The sequence below is a fragment of the Salvelinus sp. IW2-2015 genome, unplaced genomic scaffold (genome assembly GCF_002910315.2).
Source record: "Salvelinus sp. IW2-2015 unplaced genomic scaffold, ASM291031v2 Un_scaffold3614, whole genome shotgun sequence".
NCBI classification, from domain to species: domain Eukaryota; kingdom Metazoa; phylum Chordata; class Actinopteri; order Salmoniformes; family Salmonidae; genus Salvelinus; species Salvelinus sp. IW2-2015.
The window spans coordinates 61,411-78,269 of record NW_019944891.1 but is presented as its reverse complement, the minus strand read 5'-3'; the positions used below and the strand labels follow the sequence as shown (position 1 = coordinate 78,269).

The following is a 16,859-nucleotide window of genomic DNA, read 5'->3' as shown; positions in this document are numbered from 1 at the left end:
TTATATGAAAGTCAGCGCTGCTGCCGAGAGTTGGAGGCAGAGAGCAGCAGATGGGCCCTTTGTGAGACTATAAGACATGACGGCGTTCACAAGGGGCGCTTTGTCATCAAAATGTCCGTCTGACCGGCCAGAACCGCTTAAAGTCCATATGGGGGACTGACATCTAACAGGTTGCTCAATGGGAGTTGAGGTTCTCAGTGCGAGAGGGACCGAGCAGACTGCGTTCCTAGTGATGAGGGTTTCTCCAGTGCGAGAGGGACAGAGCAAAACTGGCGTTCTAGTATGAGGGTTCTCAGTGGAGAGGAAGAGCAAGACTGGGTTCTAGTATGAGGGTTCTCCAGTGGCGAGAGGGACAGAGCAAGACTGGGTTTATAGTATGAGGGTTTCCAGTGCGAGAGGGACAGAGCAGGACTGGGTTCTAGTATGAGGGTTCTCAGCTCGCACGAGCGGGACAGAAGCAAGCACTGGTTTCTAGTATGAGGTTCTCCAGTGCGAGAGGGGCAGGCAAGACTGGTTTTAGTATGAGGGTCTCCAGTGCGAGGAGGGACAGAGCAAGACTGGGTTCTAGTATGAGGTTCTCCGTGGAGAGGGCAGAGCAAGACTGGGTTCTAGTATGAGGGTGTCCAGTGCGAGAGGGACAGAAGCAAGCCTGCGTTCTAGTAAATGAGGGTTCTCCAGTGCGAGAGGGACGAAGCAAGACTGCGTTCTAGTATGAGGCTTCTCCAGTGGCGAGAGGGAGCAGCGCAAGCTGGTTCTAGTATGAGGGTTCTCCAGTGCGATGAGGGAAGAGCAAGACTGGCGTTCTAAGTATGAGGGTTTTTCTCAGTGCGAGAGGGACAGAGCAGACTGCGTTCTAGTATGCGGTGTTCTCCAGTGCGAGAGGGACAGAGGCAAGACTGCGTTTAGTATGAGGGTTTTCCAAGTGGGCGAGAGGGTAAGAGCAAGACTGCGTTCTAGTATGAGGGTTTCCCAGTGCGCGAGGACAGAGCAGAAACTGCGTTTAGTATGAGGTTCTCCAGTGGCGAGAGGTTACAGAGCAATGACTGCGTTCTAGTATGAGGGTTCTCAGTGCGAGAGGGACAGAGAGACTGCGTTCTAAGTAATGAGGGTTTCCAGTGCGAGAGGGAAGAGCAAGACTGGGTTCTAGTATGAAGGGTTCTCCGTGCGAGAGGGACAGAAGCAGGACTGGGTTTCTAGTATGAGGGTTTCTCCAGTTGCGAGAGGGACAGAGCAAGACTGCGGTTCTAGTATGAGGGTTCTCCAGTGCGAGAGGGACAGAGCAAGACTGCGTTCTAGTATGAGGGTTCTCCAGTGCGAGAGGGCAGAGGCAAGACTGCGTTCTAGTAATGAGGTTCTCCATTTTTTTGTTTGTTATGCTGTTGGTGTTTTGCTGCCTCACCGTCAACGGCTGGACCTCGTAAAAGCTTTCCACGTAAGTAGACTGTTGTTGAAAACATTGCTTGTTATAACTAGCCTCCACTCTTCTGGGAAGGCTTTCACTAGATGTTGCGACACATTGCTAGCTATATTACAGCCTCCACTCTTCTGGGAAGGCTTTCCACTAGATGTTGGAACATTGCTGCTATACAGCCTCCACTCTTCTGGGAAGGCTTTCCACTAGATGTTGAACATTGCTGCTATAACAGCCTCCACTCTTCTGGGAAGGCTTTCCACTAGATGTTGGAACATTGCTGCTTAACAGCCTCCACTCTTCTGGGAAGGCTTTCTACTAGATGTTGGAACATTGCTGCTATACATGCTCCACTCTTCTGGGAAGGCTTTCACTAGATGTTGGAACATTGCTGCTATAACAGCCTCCACTCTTCTGGGAAGGCTTTCCTAGATGTTGGAACATTGCTGCTATAACAGCCTCCACTCTTCTGGGAAGGCTTTCCACTAGATGTTGGAACATTGCTGCTATAACAGCCTCCCACTCTTCTGGGAGGCTTTCACTAGATGTTGGAACTATTGCTCGCTACTATCCTTCCTCTCTCTCTCTCTGCTATCCTCCCTCTCTCTCTCTCTCTCTGCTATCCTCCCTCCCTCAATCTTGGTTTCATCAGACCAGAGAATCTTGTTTCTCATGGTATGATGAGTCTTTACGTGTTGAATTCTGGCAGAGTATTTTCTTTTATCTCAGCAGGTCTACAGATTCTCCCTGTTTTTGTTTGCTTGTTTGCTTGATACTGGAGACTGTTATCAGAAGAAACTGTGTAACCAAGCATTTATAGCGGGTTAAGAAATGAATTGCCATTAATTGGAAGGTTGGTTATCCTCCCACAATGTCAAGTTATGTATCACTAGATGTGATTCGTTACCAGATTAAGGATATACTGGGAAACTTACGTAAGGTCTGGATGCCTTATATGGAATACAGTATGACTAAAAGAGTCTGTATTGAAGACATGCCCACGTCAGGGGAGATAGATATTTAGTAGGTATATCTCACTGGTCATCCCCAAAGCCAATTCTTCCTTTGGTCGTCTTTCCTTCCAGTTCTCTGCTGCCAATGACTGGAACGAACTGCAAAAAATCTCTGAAGCTGGAGTCTCATATCTCCCTCACTAGCTTTAAGCACCAGCTGTCAGAGCAGCTCACAGATCACTGCACCTGTACATAGCCCATCTGTAGATAGCCCATCCAACTACCTCATCCCCATACTGTATTTATTTATTTATCTTGCTCCTTTGCACCCCAGTATCTCTACTTGCTCATTCATCTTCTGCACATCAATCACTCCAGTGTTTAATTGCTAAATTGTAATTACTTCGCCACTATGGCCTATTTATTGCCTTACCTTCCTTATCTCACCTCATTTGCACACACTGTATATAGACTTTCTTTTTTTCTATTGTGTTATTGACTGTACGTTTGTTTATTCCATGTGTAACTCTGTGTTGTTGTTTGTGTCGAACTGTTTTGCTTTATCTTGGCCAGGTCGCAGTTGCAAATGAGAACTTGTTCTCAACTGGCCTACCTGGTTAAATAAAGGTGAAATAAAAATAACATTTTAAAAAGGTTAGCAGGTTAATAACGCAGGACAGAATTACTAACGTAGCAGGACAGGATTATTAACGTAGCAGGTTAGGTCGCCGTGATCGTAGCTAAAATGAACGATACTTCACCCAAGCGGTACTGTAAATGTACATGTTGCAGAACGAACTCTGAACAGAATGAACAGAATAAACAGAATGAACTCTGAACAGAATGAACAGAATGAACAGAATAAACAGAATAAACAGAATGAACAGAATGAACAGAATGAACAGAATGAACAGAATGAACAGAATGAACTCTGAACAGAATGAACAGAATGAACAGAATGAACTCTGAACAGAATGAACAGAATAAACAGAATGAACAGAATAAACAGAATAAACAGAATGAACAGAATGAACAGAATGAACAGAATGAACAGAATGAACGATACCCACTGTTTTGAGATCACTCATAGATCACTCCCTTCAACCCAGATCTATTTGTCCTGTTGGCTGCCGTTGGCAAGGTGTCAACTCCTTCTGTCATCGGATACTCGATCCCCTGCTCTCCCTTCTCTCCCACAAGCCCTGGTAGCTCGCCGTGATCGTATAGTGGTTAGTACTCTGCGTTGTGGCCGCAGCAACCCCGGTTCGAATCCGGGTCACGGCATTGCGATACACAATGTCACGGCATATGGGTTGTTTTGAATGAATAGAGTAGCTTTATGATTTTTCAGAGATAATTGTAAATGTCACATCTGGTTTGGCACGACAACAGCAGTTAGTTGGCAAGGCAGCACAAACTAACAGATCTGGAACTAGGAACATCAAAATCATGTCATAGACCTCAACTGTAGCTACATGACTGAGACCAATTATGCCATGTCAACGTGATCAAAGCCTACGACAACATACGACAACATCAGTGTGGTATCCTGTGTTGAGCAGCGTGGTACAATACATGTGTGCACCTCTGCTGTACAGGACCTGCGTCAGTGACTAGCTACAGCAAAACCCTCTCTGTTGTCTCGTGTGTTGTTGTGTTGGAGTAGCATGGCGAATGGCGACCCATAGTAAGACGGTGTGTTGTTGTGTTGGAGTAGCATGGCGAATGGCGACCCATAGTAAGACAGTGTGTTGTGTTGGAGTAGCATGGCGAATGGCGACCCATAGTAAGACGGTGTGTTGTGTTGGAGTAGCATGGCGAATGGCAACCCATAGTAAGACGGTGTGTTGTGTTGGAGTAGCATGGCGAATGGCGACCCATAGTAAGACGGTGTGTGTGTTTTGGAGTAGCATGGCGCATGGCGACCATAGTAAGACGTGTGTGGGTAGATGCATGGCATTGAACATTGTGTGTTGTTGAGTACGATGGTGAATGGCGACCCATAGTAAAGATGGTTGTTTGTGTGTTGAGTAGCATGGCGAAATGGACCATAGTTAAGGACGGTGTGTGTGGAGTAGCTGGCGAATTGCGACCCCATAGGAAGATGGATGTGTTGTGTTTGGAGTTAGCAGGCGTAAATGCGGACCCATAGTAAGACGGTGGTTTGTTGTGTTGGGGTGCATGGCGAATTGGCGACCCATAGTAAGATGGCTGTGTTGTTGTGTTGGAGTAGCATGGCGAATGGCGACCATAGTAAGACGGTGTGGTGTGTTGGAGTAGCTGGGAATGGCGACCATAGTAAGACGGTGGTTGTGTGGCGTAGCATGGCGAATGGCGACCATAGTAAGACGGTGTGTGTTGTGTGGAGTAGCATGCGAATGGCGACCATAGTAAGACGGGTGTTGTGTTGGAGTGCATGGGAATGGCGACCCATAGTAAGACGGTGTGTTGTTGGAGTAGCATGGCGAATGGCGACCCATAGTAAGACGGTGTGTTGTTTTGGAGTAGCATGGCGAATGGCGACCCATAGTAAGACGGTGTGTTGTGTTGGAGTAGCATGGCGAATGGCGAGCATAGTAAGACGGTGTGTTGTTGTGTTGGAGTAGCATGGTGAATGGCGACCCATAGTAAGATGGTGTGTTGTGTTGGAGTAGCATGGCGAATGGCGACCATAGTAAATGGTGTGTTGTGTTGGAGTAGCTGGGAATGGCGACCCATAGTAAGACGGTGTGTTGTTGTTGGAGTAGCATGGCGAATGGCGACCATCAGTAAGACGGTGTGTTGTTGTGTTGCGATAGCATGGCGAATGGCGACCCATGTAAGACGGTGTGTTGTGTTGGAGTAGCATGGCGAATGGCGACCATAGTAAGAGTGTGTTGTTGTGTTGGAGTAGCATGCGAATGCGACCCATAGTAAGACGGTGTGTTGTGGTTGGAGTAGCATGGCGAATGGCGACCATAGTAAGAGTGTCGTTGTTGTGTTGGAGTAGTATGGCGAATGCGACCATAGTAAGACGTGTGGTGTTGTGTTTGGAGTAGCATGGGAATGGCGACCCATAGTAAGACGGTGTGTTTGTGTTGGAGTAGCATGGCGAATGGCGACCATAGTAAGAGGTGTGTTGTTGTGTTGGAGTAGCATGGCGAATGGCGACCATAGTAAGACGGTGTGTTGTTGTGTTGGAGTAGCATGGCGAATGGCGACCCATAGTAAGATGTGTTTTGTGTTGGAGTAGCATGGCGAATGGCGACCATAGTAAGACGGTGTGTGTTGTGTTGGAGTAGCATGGTGAATGGCGACCATCGTAAGAGGTGTGTTGTGTTGTTGATTAGTCATGGCGAATGGCGACCCATAGTAAGACGGTGTGTTGTGTTGGAGTAGCATGGGAATGGCGACCATAGTAAGACGGTGTGTTGTGTTGGATAGCATGGCGAATGGCGACCCATAGTAAGACGGTGTGTCTGTTGTGTTGGAGTAGCATGGCGAATGGCGACCATAGTAAGACGGTGTGTTGTGTGGAGTAGCATGGTGAATGGCGACCATAGTAGACGGTGTGTTGTGTGTGGAGTAGCATGGTGAATGGCGACCCATAGTAAGACGGTGTTGTTGTGTTGGAGTAGCATGGCGAATGGCGACCCATAGTAAGACGGTGTGTTGTGTTGGAGATTAGCATGGTGAATGGCGACCATAAGTAAGACGGTGTGTTGTTGTGTTGGAGTAGCATGGGAATGGCGACCATAGTAAGTACGGTGTGTTGTGTTGGAGTAGCATGGCGAATGGCGACCCATAGTAAGATGTGTGTTGTGTTGGAGTAGCATGGCGATGGCGACCGATTTAGTAAGACGGTAGTGTTGTGTTGGAGTAGCATGGCGAATGGCGACCCATAGTAAGATGGTGTCGTTGTGTTGTAGTGCATGGCGAATGGCGACGCCATAGTAAGAATGGTGTGTTGTGTTGGAGTAGCATGGCGAATGGCGACCATAGTAAAGATGTGTGTTGATGAGCATGGGGTGAATGGCGACCATAGTAAGACGGTAGTTTGACTGGAGCATGGTGAATGGCGACCATAGTAAGATGGTGTGTTGTTGTGTTGGAACGTAGATGGCGATGGCGACCCCATAGTAAGATGGTGTGTTTTTGTGTTGGAGTAGCATGGCGAATGGCACCCATAGTAAGCGGTGTTTTGTTGGAGAGCATGGGAAAGGCGACCCATAGTAAGCGGTGTGTTGTGTTTGAGTAGTGGTGAATGGCGACCCATAGTAAGATGGTTGTTGTTGGTTGGAGTAGCATGGTGGAATGACCCATAGTAGACGGTGTGTTGATGTGGGTAGCATGGCGAATGCACCCATAGTAAGACGGTGTGTTGTGTGAGTAGCATGTGAATGGCGACCATAGTAAGATGGTGTTTTGTGTGTTGGAGTAGCATGGCGAATGGCGACCATAGTAAGACGGTGTGTTGTGTGAGTAGAATGGCGAATGGCGACCCTAGTTAAGACGGTGGTTGTTGTTTGGAGTAGCATGAAGTAGTAGCTTACTAGAATGATATGTACACGAGTAGATATTTTGTACGAGTAGATATATAATGTACGAGTAGATATACTATATGTACAGAGTGAATACTATTCAAGTAGACTACTAGTATATGTCAGAGTAGATATACTATATGTACAGAGTAGATTATACTATATGTACAGAGTAGATATACTATATGTACAGAGTAGATATATATATGTACCGAGTAGATATACTATATGTACTAGGTAGAATATACTATATGTACAGAGTAGATATACTATATGTACAGAGTAGATATCTTATGTACAGAGTAGATTATACTATATGTACAGAGTAGATATACTATATGTACAGAGTAGATATACTATATGTACAGCAGTAGATATACTATATGTACAGAGTAGTATACTATATGTACAGAGTAGATTACTATATGTACAGCATAGATATACTATATTACGAGTAGATATCTATATGTACAGAGTAGATATACTATATGTACAGCAGTAGATATCTATATGTACAGTCCGTAGAGTATACTATATGTACAGAGTAGATATACTATATGTACAGAGTAGATATACTATATGTACAGAGTAGATATACTATATGTAGAGAGTAGTTATACTATATGTCAGCAGTAGATATATATATGTACAGAGTAGATATACTATATTGTAGAGTAGATATACTAATGTACAGAGTAGATTAATACATATATGTACAGAGTAGATATACTATATGTAAGAGTAGATATACTAATGTACAGAGTGATATACTATATGTACAGCAGTAAGATATACTTTGTACAGAGTAGATATACTATATGTAAGAGTAGATACTATATTGTACAGAGTAGATACTACTATATGTACAGAGTAGATATACTTATGTAGCAGTAGCTATAGCTATATGTACAGAGTAGATATACTATAATGTACGAGTAGTATACTATATGTACAGAGTAGATATACTATATGTACAGAGTAGATATATATATGTACAGAGTAATATACTTATATGTAGAGTAGTATACTATATGTACAGAGTAGATATACTATATGTACAGAGTAGATATATCTATATGTACAGAGTAGATATACTATATGTTACATGAGTAGATATACTATATGTACAGAGTAGTATACTATATGTACAGAGTAGATATATCTATATGTACAGAGTAGATCTACTATATGTACAGAGTAGATATACTATATGTAGCGCAGTAGATATACTATATGTACAGAGTAGATATACTATATGTAACGCAGTAGATTACTATATGTACACAGTAGATATACTATATGTAACAGAGTAGATATACTATATGTACAGAGTAGATATAACTATATGTACAGCAGTGATATACTATGTACACGCATAGATATACTATATGTACAGAGGATTATATATGTACAGAGTTAGATATCATATGTCAGAGTAGATATACTTATGTACAGAGTAGATATACTATATGTACAGCAGTAGTATACTTACGTTCAAGAAGTAGATATACTATATGTACGAGTAGATATACTATAATGTACAAGTAGATATACTATATGTACAGAGTAATATAATATGTACAGAGTAGATATACTATATGTACAGCAGTAGATTACTATATATGTACAGAGTGATATACAGTATTACAGAGTAGATATACTATATGGTACAGATAGATATCTATATGTACAGCAGTAGAACTATACTATATGTACAGAGTAGATATATAACTGTACTATGTTACAGTCGTAGATATACCTATGTACAGAAAGTAGATATACTATATGTACAGAGTAAGATTACATATATGTACAAGTAGATATACTATATGTACAGAGTAGATATACTATATTCAGAGTTAATATGCCTATATGTACAGAGTAGATATACTATATGTACAGAGTAGATATAATATATGTACAGAGTAGATTACTATATGTACAGATAGTAGATATATATATTGATACCAGGTAGATATACTTATGTACACAGAGTAGATATACTATATGTACCGAGTAGATATCTATTGTACAGAGTAGATATACTATATGTACAGAGTAGATATACTATATGTACAGAGTAGATATACTATATGTACAGCAGTAGATATACTAAAGTGAGCTATGTCCAGAATCCAGTATATAAATACATATGTAGTGTGTATAAACAGTGTAACTTAAATGCAATATACAGTAGTAGAAATATTACAATGAGCTATGTTGAAAATATGTTATTTAAATACACGGTACAAAACCCTATAACAAAATGGATATAATTGCAGGAAATTAGCTTCCTGAGTCCAAAATATTAATAATCTATACAGTGCCTTTGGAAAGTATTCAGACCCATTTTGTTACGTTACAGCCTTATTCTAAAATTCTGTAAATATATTTTTATTATCAGCAATCGACACACAATACACCATAAGGACAATACGAAAACAGGTTTTCAGGATTTTTGCAAATTTATTACAAATAAAAAACAGAAATACCTTATTTACATGAGTCCACCTGTGGTAAATTCAATGGATTGGACATGATTAGGAAAGGCACACACCTGACTATATAAGGTCCCACAGTTGACAGTTCAGGTTAGAGCAAAAACCAAGCCATGAGGTTGAAGGAATTGTCCGTAGAGCTCTGAGACAGGATTGTGTCGAGGCACAGATCTGGGGAAGGGTACCAAAAACATTCCAGAAAGACAACCATCTCTGCAGCACTCCACCAATCAGGCCTTTATGGTAAAGTGGCCAGATGGAAGCCACTCCTCAGTAAAAGGAACATGACAGCCTGCTTGAAGTTTGCCAAAAGGCACCAAAAGGACTCTCAGACCATGAGAAACAAGATTCTCTGGACTGATGAAACCAATATTGAACTCTGTGGCCTGAATGCCAAGCATCACGTCTGGAGGAAACCTGGCACCATTCCTACGGTGAAGCATGGTGGTGGCAGCATCATGCTGTGGGGATGTTTATCAGCGGCAGGGATTTGGAGACTAGTCAGGATCGAGGGAAAGATGAACGGAGCAAAGTACAGAGAGATCCTTGATGAAAAGTACTGAGTAAAGGGTCTGAATACTTATGTAAATTTCTTTTTTAAATTTTTTAAAAATAAATTTGCAAAATTGTCTAAAAACCTGTTTTCAGCTTCATCATTATGTGTTATTGTGTGTAGATTGATGAGGGGTTAAAAACAATTGAATCCATTTTAGAATAAGGCTGTAACGTAACAAAATGTGGAAAAAGTCAAGGGGTCTGAATACTTTCCGAATGCACTGTAGGTGTGTGAATGATGTGGACGGTATTTAAAAGGTGTGTATAGCAGGAGTTATAGTGACCAGTGCAGGGGTTTTGGTTGCAGGGTGTTCCAGTCTCTGTCTGCGTCTCAATTGGCTCTCTATTCACTAGGGTTCCATAGGGCTCTGGTCTAAAGTAGTGCACTACATAGGGAATAGGGTTCTATAGGGATCTGGTCTAAAGTAGTGCACTATATAGGGAATAGGGTTCCATAGGGATCTGGTCTAAAGTAGTGCACTATATAGGGAATAGGGTTCCATAGGGCCCTGGTCTAAAGTAGTGCACTATATAGGGAATAGGGTTCCATAGGGCTGCTTGGTAGTAAATAAGTTAGATAAACCCCCGCAGCTTATTGTATGGGAGATAGGGTTCCATAGGGCCCTGGTCTAAGAAGTAGTGCACTATAATGGGAATAAGGGTTCTATAGGGCTCTGGTCTAAAGTAGTGGCTATAACATTATGGGACTTGGAAAGTATAGCATATGTGGGATAGCTCTGGTTACAATAGGGCACCTATATTCTAGGGGGGTATTAAGAGGTTTCCAATAGGGCTCTGGTCTAAAGTGGAGTGCACTATAGTAGGGAATACTGGGTTGGTAGTATGAGGTCTCTGGTCTAAAGTAGTGCACTATATAGGGAATAGGGCGTCCTGAAGTAGTGCACTATATAGGGAATAGGGTGTTGTTTGGGAAGCAGTGTTATTGACGGTGTTCGTTCTAAATAAATCTGATGATGGTGTGATATATAAAGACTTGAATGAGACCTGATAAGGCAGCAGTTGAGACCCTAAACGCAGGTCTCCTACACATATGACCTCACCTGCTGTCTGTACTGACTGGGAATGAATTGTCAAAATGTATGCATCTCTCTGTCTGTTGTTGAATTACATGTGTTTGGAGTTTGATTCCATAGGGCTGCTTTCTACTAGCTACAGGTCCACGCCTTCTCGGTGTTATGCTACAGTTTAACCAGCAGGAGGCACTGTCTCCCCTCTGAAGGGCTGCTTCTCTACTAGCTACAGGTCCACGCCTTCTCGGTGTTATGTTACAGTTTAACCAGCAGGAGGCACTGTTCTCCCTCTGAAGGGCTGCTATACTAGCTACAGTTCCAAGCCTTTCTCGTGTTATGTACTAGTTTAACCAGCAGGAGGCACTGTCTCCCTCTGAAGGGCTGCTATTACTAGCTAACAGGTCCAAGCCTTCTCGGTGTTATGTTACAGTTTAACCAGCAGGAGGCACTGTCTCCCCTCTGAAGGGCTGCTATTACTAGCTACAGGTCCAAGCCTTCTAGTGTTATGTTACAGTTTAACCAGCAGGAGGCACTGTCTCCCCTCTGAAGGGAAGATGAGGCCAGTCCAGAAAGCTTGACTGGGTAATGAAATTAGAATGATGTTTCCACTGATTATGGGGGGGGGGGGGATGAGTTTAATAAGGAGGTTACAGAGTGGGGGGGTGAATGAGTTTAAAAGGGGGATAGAGTGGTGGGGTGATGAGTTTAAAAGGGGGTTACAGAGTGGGGGGGTGAGTTGAGGGAGAGAGAAGGAGAGTGATAGAGAGAGACGAGCTGACAGAGAGAGAGAGGCGAGAGCGACAGGAGAGAGAGTGACAGAGAGAGAGAGAAGTGACAGAGGGAGAGAGAGAGAGCGTGACAAGAGGAGAGAGAGAAACAGAGAGAGAGCACAGAGAGAGGGGAGAGAGAGGAGAACGAGAGAGAGCGACAGAGAGAGAGAAGAGAGAGAGAGAGAGAGAGAGAGAGAGGGAGAGTGACAGAGAGAGAGAGAGCACAGAGAGAGAGAGAGTGACAGAGAGTGACAGAGGGAGAGAGAGAGAGAGAGTGACAGAGAGAGAGAGAGAGCGGCAGAGAGAGAGAGCAAGAGAGAGAGCGACAGAGAGAGAGAGAGAGCAAGAGAGAGAGAGAGTGAGGAGAGTGACAGAGAGAGAGAGAGAGAGTGACAGAGAGAGAGAGAGCGAGAGAGTGACAGAGGGAGAGAGAGAGCAAGAGACAGAGAGAGAGTGAGTGTCAAAGTGCTCAGCATCCTGTCAGGATGACCTGGGCTGCGTCTCAATAGTCTGAAGCAGCTTCATCTCCTCATCTCCTCTCCTCATCTCCTCTTTTCATCTCTTCTCCTCTAATTTCTCTCTCCTTTATGAACCAACTGGGCAGATGAAACCATACATCCAGTATTATATATTGGTTTCAGCATGTTGATTCTGAGTCAGGGGAATTCAGTGCAGATGAAGGAGAGGAGACGAGGAAGGAAGTCACTCTACACTGTTGAGACAGCCCAGGTGTTTGTGGTCTGTGACTCAATTCCTGTCAGAGAGACGCTGAAGAGAAAAAGACATTCTTGTCTTCACGTGTGACGGACTTGGTTCTGCTCAACCCATCAGATGCAGACGCAATAAATCATCAATATGCCATCGATCTTCATTCCTTTATATCCTGGGTGAGTTTATCAGTTGTTAATGGTTCCTACCTTTCCCTCTCTTTATCTGTCTCTCTCTCTGTTCTCTCTCTGTTCTCTCTCTGTTCTCTCTGTTCTCTCTCTCTCTGTTATCTCTTTGTCTCTGTTCTCTCTCTCTCTCTCTCTCTCTCTGTTCTCTCTCTCTCTCTTCTCTCTCTCTCTCTCTCCTGTTCTCTCTGTTCTCTCTGTTCTCTTCTCTCTGTTATCTCTTTGTCTCTGTTCTCTCTCTCTCTCTCTGTTCTCTCTCTCTCTGTTCTCTCTCTCTCTCTCTCTGTTCTATCTCTCTCTCTCTCTCTCTCTGCTATTCTTCTTTCTCTCTGTTCTTTCTTCTTCTCTCTCTCTTTATTTCTTTCCTCTGTTCTCTCTCTTCTGTTCATCGTCTTTCTCTCTGTTCTCTCTGTTCTCCTCTCTGTTATCTGCTCTCGTTTCTGTTTCGTCTCTCTTCTCCTGCTGTTCTCTTCTCTCTCATGTTATCTCTTCTCTCTGTTCGCTCTCACATCTCTCTGTGTTCTCTCTCTTCTCTCTCCTCTGTTTTATCTCGTCTCTCTCTCTGTCTCCTTTCTCTCTCTCTGCTGTTATCTCTCTCTTTCCATACCCTCCAGTTGATGTTGCCGTAATAACTATTATATACACAAAGTATGTGGAATCCTTCAAATGACGGATTCGTCTATTTCAGCCACTGACCACGTCGCTGACAGGATGTAATAAATTTGAGCACACGCCTGCAATCTCCATAAGTACCAAATATTGGCGATAGTAAGAATGGCCTTACTGAAGAGCTCAAGTGACTTTGACAACGCGCAAACTGTTCATAGGATAGCCACCTTCCCAACAACGTACAGTTAGGTCACATTTCGGCCCACTGCTATGAGCTGCACCGGTCAACTGTAACGTGTCTGTTGTATTGGTGAAGTGGAAACGTCTATGGTAGCAAACAACGGCTTCAGCCGCAAGTGGTAGGACCAACACAAGCTCACAGAACAGGACTGCGAGTGCTGAAGTCGCGTAAAAATTGTCTCTCCTTCGGCTGCAACATCTCACACAAGCCGAGTTCCACTGCCTCTGGAAAGCAACGTCAGCACAAGAACTGTTAGTCGGGAGACGCTTCAGAATGAAATGGTTTCTCAATGGCCGAATTGCAGAGCCCGACACATAGTGGTTAGCCTAAAGATCAACCAATGGCGAATGCCAAGGTCGACTGGAGTGGTGTAAAGCTTACCCTGCATTGGACTCTACTGGGGTGATGAATTCACGCTTCAACCATCTGGCAGTTCCGAACGGATGAATCTGGGTTGGCGGATGCCGTGGAGAACGCTTACAAACTTGCCGCGAATGCATAGTGTCAACTGTAATGTTTGGTGGGGAAGGAATAATTGTCCTGGGGCTGTTTTTTCATGGTTTCGGGCGTCTCGCTTAGTTCGAGGAAAATCTTAACGCTACACAGCATACAATTAATTCTAGATGATTCTGTGTTTCCCAACTTTTGTGGCAACAGTTTGGGGAAGGTTCTTTCCTGTTTCCAAGCATGACAATGCCCTCCCGTCAAAGTGAAGGTCCACACAGAAATGGGTTTTGTAGAGATCGTGTGGAAGAACTTTGACTGGCCTCCACAAGAGCCCTGTCCCTACTCTCATCGAACACCTTTTGGGATGATATTGAAGCGATCCGACTGCGAGCCAGGCCTAATCGCCGCAAATCCAGTACGCCAGCCTCACTAATGTCTTCTTGTGGCTGAATGGAAGCAAGTCCCCGCAGCATATGGTTCCAACATCTAGTGGAAAGCTTCCAGAAGAGTGGAGGCTGTTATAGTCAGCAATGTTTCCAACATCTAGTGGAATAAGCCTTACCAGAAGAGTGTAAGGCCTGTTTATAGCAGCATGTTCACACATCTAGTTGGAGAAGCCTTCCCAGAAGAGTGGAGGCTGTTATAGCAAGCAATGTTCCAACATCTAGTGGAAGCCTTCCTCAGAAGAGTGGAGTGTTTAGCAGCAATGTTTCAAGCGATCTCAGTGGATAGCACTTCCCAAGAAGAGTGGAGGACCTGTCTATAGCAAGCAATGTTCCAACAGTCTATGTGGGAACCGCCTTACCCAGAAGAGTGCGGCTGTTATAGCAGCAATGTATCCAACTCTAGTGGAAAGCCTTCCCAAAGAAGTGGAAGCTGTTTTATAGCAGGCAAAAGGGGGAACGCAAACTCATATTAATGCCATGATTTTTGGAATGAAGATGTTGACGAGCAGTGGTTCCACAACTTTTGGTATGTAGTGTATGTTTTATTAACTGATAGAGATACACACACACCACATAGACTTTTTGGTCATGTTTAGTCAGTATTTGTGAGGATGATGGGTTGGTTTCAAAGATCCGTCGTCTTCTAGTGCGGTATGTGATCCTCGACAAAAGCAGAACGGGTAAACGGATAAATCGGACCGCCCTATCAGGAACCGACACGGATGACAGTAACTCCACCCTCACTACCACCTCTTACTCCCACCAATTGTCACATTTTCCACTACCACTTCACTCCCACCCCCACTACCACCCTTATCCCACTCTTACTACCACCCTTACTCCCACCTTACTACCACCCTTATACTCACCCACTCGCTGCTGCCATACCCCCTCAGCCACTCAGAACAGTCCTACAGTTACTACCCTGGTCCAGCCAGAACTACCTTACAACAACATCACCGTCGGTGGAGATGGCACAATCCCAAGACCGGAACGAAGATGGGGATATTGGAACCTTGTTGGACGACGTGACAGCAGGTTACCGTGGAAAACGATGTCGTCGGGCGACCACCAGCCAATCTGAGTTCTATGACAAGACCATCATAACAACATCATCACCTGGTAACGTAACGAACAATTTGTGTGTGTGGTGTGGTGTGTGGTGTGTTGTGTGGTGTGTGTGTTGTGTGTGTGTGTGTGTGTGTGTTGTGTGTGGTGTGTGTGTGCGTGCGTGCGTGCGTGCGTGCGTGCGTGCGTGCGTGCGTGCGTGCGTGCGTGTGTGTACCCGCGTGCGTGAGGTAGGGCCGACAGACCTGTAGCTAGCTGCATGTCAGTCTTCCTGTACATCTAACCACAGCCGTCACGCCTGTGCACACACACTGAGCTAGCTGGCCCCCATCTGTCACAGGAAAGACAGACACACAGACAGGAAAGACAGACACACAGCCAGGCCACGAGGTCGTTAGATGTGTTTTCTAAACTTGTTAACAACATTCCCACGGCCTTTTGGTTTGTGAACGAGATACAGTGTGTTTGGAAAGTATTCAGACCCCTTCACTTTTTTCCACATTTTGTTACGTTACAGCCTTGTTCTAAAATGGATTCAATTAAACATTTTCCATTATCAATCTTTACGCATTACCCCATAATGACAAAGCAAAAACTGTTTTTTTGACGTTTTGCTAATTGATATATTTTTTTGAACTTATATAAGAGGTTTGAATACTTTCTGAATTAATTATATATTTATGATATATTTATGATATATTTATGATATATATATGATATATTGCCATTTATAAACTGGGTGGTTCGAGCCCTGTGAATGCTGATTGGCTGACAGCCGTGGTATATCAGACCGTATACCACGGGTATGACAAAACATGTATTTTTACTGCTCTAATTACATTGGTAACCAGTTGATAGTAGCAAAACGGCTCCTCAGGGGGTTTGTGGTATATGGCCAATATACCACGGCTAAGGGGCTGTACCCAGGCACTCCTCGTTGCGTCGTTCATAGGAAGAACCCTTAGCCGTGGTATATTGGCCATATACCACACCTCCTCTGGCCTATATGAGTGTTTCTGTGTTTGTTGTTGACTGTTGATGGTTGACGGTTGACGGTTGACTGTTGACGGTTGACGGTTAACGGTTGACTGTTGACTGTTGATGGTTGACTGTTGACTGTTGACTGTTGACAGTTGACGGTTGACGGTTGACTGTTGATGGTTGACTGTTGACGGTTGACTGTTGACTGTTGACGGTTGACGGTTGACGGTTGACGGTTGACTGTTGACGGTTGACTGTTGGCGGTTGACTGTTGACGGTTGACGGTTGACTGTTGACGGTTGACGGTTGACTGTTGACGGTTGACGTTTGACTGTTTGACGGTTGACTGTTGACGGTTGACGGTTGACTGTTGACGGTTGACTGTTGACGGTTGACGGTTGACTGTTGACGGTTGACGGTTGACGGTTGACGGTTG

At 44.1% G+C, this 16,859-nt stretch overlaps 1 long non-coding RNA gene and 1 other non-coding gene across 2 annotated transcripts in view; both read left to right on the top strand.

The window, feature by feature from the left end:
- The first annotated feature begins 3,576 nt into the window (after window positions 1-3,576).
- On the top strand, window positions 3,577-3,648 carry trnah-gug (transfer RNA histidin (anticodon GUG)). Its single transcript has one exon. It is a non-coding gene; the product is annotated as a tRNA-His (tRNA).
- Window positions 3,649-15,263: 11,615 nt separating this feature from the next.
- The window catches only part of LOC139025943 (uncharacterized), a 27,067-nt gene continuing 25,471 nt past the window's right edge, over window positions 15,264-16,859 (top strand). The window contains exon 1 of the long non-coding RNA XR_011477633.1: window positions 15,264-15,496. This is a non-coding gene — a long non-coding RNA (uncharacterized lncRNA). The remainder of the gene's footprint in view (window positions 15,497-16,859) is intronic.